We start from the raw sequence: 4,678 nt of genomic DNA, 5'->3' as shown, positions 1-4,678 counted from the left end.
ATAGCTTGAACTTTACGACTTGCAAGAAGTACTGGGCTGCCAAGTAGAGTACATTTTCCAGGTTTCTGAGTCCGTGCTTGAGCTAAATAAAGTGTGACAAATCCCCTGAGGGCAACCCAGGCTTTTCATGCCATAAGAACCTCTGACTCAAAAGTTACACACTCTTAAAGTAATATAAGACTGCACAGCCAACTGCAGAGGTTGCCTGCACTAGGAAAGAAATTCTCCTGAGACCATGTCTACGCGATATCTCCAAAATGCTTCAGAAGTGACCATAAAATAAAACCTATGATTTCTTTTCCCACAGAAAATAGCTAATTCAATAAAATGAAGACAGTGTGATCATCTGGATTTTGAATATTTTCTTTGTCCTTGCCAGCTGACTTAACTGGCATTTGCAGGAAACCAATTTGAGATCAATTGATGACTATAAAAAATAAGTTTTAACCTTGAAAAGCCAGCACTTAACCATTGATGAAGCATCTCTTCATATCCTGGGGTCCTGGAGACATAAACTCTTTTTTTTTTTTTTTTTTTTAATATGGAACGCTTCACGAATTTGCGTGGCATCCTTGCGCAGGGGCCATGCTAATCTTCTCTGTATCGTTCCAATTTTAGTATATGTGCTGCCGAAGCGAGCACTGGAGACATAAACTCTTGACCACAAGCCTTCTCAGCTTCCAGTAATAAATAAATAAATAAATAAATAAATAAATAAATAAATAAAAAATTGCCTTTTGAAATGACTTTTTTTTTTTAGCTATCATAACATTGGTGGATTTCTTAATGTTGTTTGACCAGCTTTTAAATCCAGTTTTATCTGTGAATTTCTTATGAAAGTGAAATAAAGAGTGTCTAGCATATATGCCACCCAAAAAATCCTCTTTCTCATATTCTAAATGTCAAAACCCAGGAAGAATTGGCTTCACTGCAACTAAGTGGCTAAGAAATGTTAATAAAAATGGTCAATAACGATGTACACTAATGGTTTTCTTTCAAAAGGGAGATACAGCATTTACGCACTGCCGCAGATGCTCTGGCTAGGAAAATGAAATGACTCAATGTGAGGCAGGAAGAAGTTACGCCCAATTTTTGATGCTATATTTTCTACCCATTTCTCACATAACGCATCATAACTTGGCTCTTCTCTTCAGAGTCAGCTTCAGGTGTAGCCAGTGTAAATAGTGATTATGTTGTGTAATCAGTGGTTTTCTAGGAAAGTCTTCCTGCCCCTCCCCACTTTAGGCCCATTGTGTCAGGAGACCCATGCCTCCAGACCTGCCTGAAACCTCAAGAGTCTATTCAGAGGAGGAAGTCCCATCAAAGCAGGAGTGGATATGAAGATTCCATGGTGTGAAAACAAGAGAGTCAACTGTACATTGTATATTAATTAAATTAAGCAGATATTAAAAAGTATATTCTGCCTACAAATAGCTTTCCAGACATTTCCAGAGGGGGACAAAGCATTTTTTGTTGAAATAAGTTTGAAAACATACTGTTGTTGATTTACCAGACACATTTATAAAAGTTTGGGAGGGGTGCCTGGGTGGCACAGTAGTTTGGGCATCTGCCTTTAGCTCAGGTCATAATCCCAGGGTTCTGGGATTGAGCCTTGCATCGGACTCCCTACTCAGTGGGGAGTCTACTTGTCTCTCTCCCTCTGACACTCTCCCTCCCTCCCTCTCTTGCTTGCTGTCTCTCTCTTTCAGATAAATAAATGAAAATCTTAAAAAAAAAAAAAAAAAGCTTTGGGAAATTTGCGGTAAGAAAAGTTGTGTAATAGAGTTAAAGCAATGATTTTCCCAAAGGCATTTGACAAATGCATCTCTCTTCCGTTTTTCAAACAACACTTATGACTGTCCTATTGTTTCCTGTCCCGTGGGGCAGGAGCTGGGGAAATTAAGAATACTCCTGACTTCTGCCTGACTTTTGGAATCACTCCATCTCCAGGACTTACTACAGTGACCAAACCACATCAAAGAACACTTGCAAGGTAATATTTTCTCAAATTTAAAAAGAATCCACTTCCAATTTTATTTTTATTTTTTCTTTTAAGTAATCTTCACACCCAACATGGGGTTTGAACTCACAACCTGGATATCAAGAGTCACATATTCTACCGACTGTGCCAGCCAGGTGCCCCACTTCCAATTTTAGTTCAGAGATAGAAAGAAATTAAGAGTGTCACTCTCACCATTACAAGTGAAGAGACTGGACAAACTTCAAACTAATGGTGTTCTGAAATTCATCAAAGACCTGAGGTCACAGAGCAAACTAACCTGAAATCTGGAGAGAGTGCCATGAAGTAGAAAGAAACTCAAGCAATTCCTTATATGGGTCAGATGCCACTGACCATCATATAAGTAGGGAAGAAGATTCAGTGAGAAATTTTTAACAAATCGCTAAAACCTCCGAGTGTGGGCTCTCAAGAGAGTGTAAGGACCACCGACACAGGTAGGAATTCCCATTCACTTTCAGGCTTCTCGGAAATACCACTAGTTGCTCAATGAGAAAATCAGGACAAGTCCTGAGAAAGCTTTCCTCATGGTGCTGGCTGAATGGGAAAGTAGCCACTGCCAAAACTCTGCCAAGATCTAGTCCTTAAGTCCTAAGGAAAAAAAGAAAACACCTTAAGAAGGAAAACAAAAACTGTAGCTTGAGGGCTTCTGGTAGAAATCTTCCGCAGCTGGAGGAGGGGAGAAAAACCCTGCCCAGACCCATCCCTCTTACATCACCTAAGGAAAGAATGCCTTAATCTGCAGGGAGGAAAAAATGAACACTGAAGCCATGGTGGACACTCAACCGCTGAAAAGACGGGACTATGAACAAAAAACTATCCTGGGGGAAGGGTAGTAGTACGTATTGGGTCCAAGCCTACAGTAGAAAAGAAACAATGGGAGTTGTGTAGGCTTTACCTGGAGATCCAGGTTCAGGATCCAGGCTCATGGATTCAATAGATTGCCTAATACTAAGGCTTAATCAAAACAAGAGAGTGCATTCCCCACCGCCATCACCACCCACACTAACAATTATCAGGAAGTAACGAAAGTAGAATACAGCTGAAAGGGCTACACGGCATAGAATCTTTCTAAGGAGCAAAGAAAGACTTCAAACCAAGTGCAGTACAGAGAGAAAACCATGTGGCACATAAGTCACATGTGCCTTATGGCTTGGTGCATTGATGTTAAGTATTACAATACACTTCAAACCCAGCCCCTGATCCTATTAGCCACAATCCCCCCAAGTTAAAAGCCTACAGGAAAGAAAGGCGCATTCATCTCCAAACATAAAAATGATATACGTCAGTGTTGATGGTCCTGTAAACATGTCTGGCATATATATATATATATATATATATATATATATATATATATACACACACACACACATATATATATAATGCATGTAAAAAGACAAGAAAAATCACAGTCCGAAGAAACAAATCAACCATCAGATCAAGATTCATATAGGACAGAAATCTTGGAACTTTCAGGTAAGGAAGTTAAAAAGCCACAATGAATAGTTAAAGGTTTTTCATAAAAAATGTAAACACCTGCAAGATCAGGCAGATAATTTAAGCAGAGATGGAATCTGTAAGAATAAGTCAGTTGGAAATGCTAGAAATCAGTAACATTCATAACAGAGGTGAAGAATGTCTTTGAAGAGTTCATCTGCAGACTAAACACAAGCAAGAAAATAATTGGTAAGAATGAAGATATTCAGTAGATATTACCCAAATTGAAAACCAAAGAGAAGTTAGTGGAAGGAAAAAAAAAAAAAAGAAAAGAAAACATGGCAAAGCATCCATGAACTGTGGGACAATATCAAATGATCTAAAATATACATAACTGGAATTCCAGAAGGAGGAAAAAAAGGAGAAAAAAACCCAGAAGAATTATTTTAAGAAATAATGGTTGCTAATTTCCCAAATGAGTGTTGTTGTCAAACTACAGATCCAAGAAGCTCAGATAAAGCCAAGAAGGATAAATACAAAATGCACATGTAAGTATATTATCTTCAAACTGCTGAAAACAAAGACAAAGAGAAAACCTTGAAGACAGCCAGAAGAAAGCATATTCACAGGTTCTGGGGACTAGGAAAGGGACATCTTTGAAGGATATACTTTGCATATCACAGTACTCCTCCCTCCATGAGGTGGGTCTTAATAAACTCCACCCCTCCTCTAAGGGTGGGCTCAATTCAGTGATCAATTTATATTTATAGTGTGGAAATGGAGAAAGAATAACTTCCAGTGAAGAAATCATGCAGGAACCATCATAACCAAGTGATCAAGTTTCTCACCAACAGTAATAAGTCATGTTGATATCATGGACCCTCTGATGTGATACATGAGAAGGTAGCTTCACCTCTGTGATTTTCTTTTTGAAAATCCATAACCCCAATGGAATAATGAAAAAAGCCCAATTAAGAGCTAAAAAAAAAAAAGAGCCAATCTATGAAATGCCTCACCAGTATTTTTCAAAAATATCAATGACATTAAAACCAGGGAAAGATTTAAGTGGTTGTCACTAACTGGAAGAGATCAAGGAAACATAACGAACAGATGCATTGCAGTAAGCTGGATTGGATTCTGGAACATAGAAATGATGTTATTGGAAAAGGAGATGAACATGAAATAAAGTCTATAGTTTAGTTCACAGCATTGCACCAATGTTAA

The 4,678-nt window shown here is 38.3% G+C and overlaps 1 non-coding gene across 1 annotated transcript; it reads right to left on the bottom strand.

Annotated features, from left to right (window-relative positions):
• Window positions 1-535: 535 nt before the first annotated feature.
• LOC118528940 (U6 spliceosomal RNA) lies at window positions 536-642 on the bottom strand. Its single transcript, XR_004913871.2, has one exon. It is a non-coding gene; the product is annotated as a U6 spliceosomal RNA (small nuclear RNA).
• Between the last annotated feature and the right edge of the window lie 4,036 nt (window positions 643-4,678).

The sequence above is a fragment of the Halichoerus grypus genome, chromosome 4 (genome assembly GCF_964656455.1).
Source record: "Halichoerus grypus chromosome 4, mHalGry1.hap1.1, whole genome shotgun sequence".
Classification (NCBI taxonomy): Eukaryota; Metazoa; Chordata; class Mammalia; order Carnivora; family Phocidae; genus Halichoerus; species Halichoerus grypus.
This window is presented reverse-complemented; position numbering and strand designations above follow the sequence as displayed.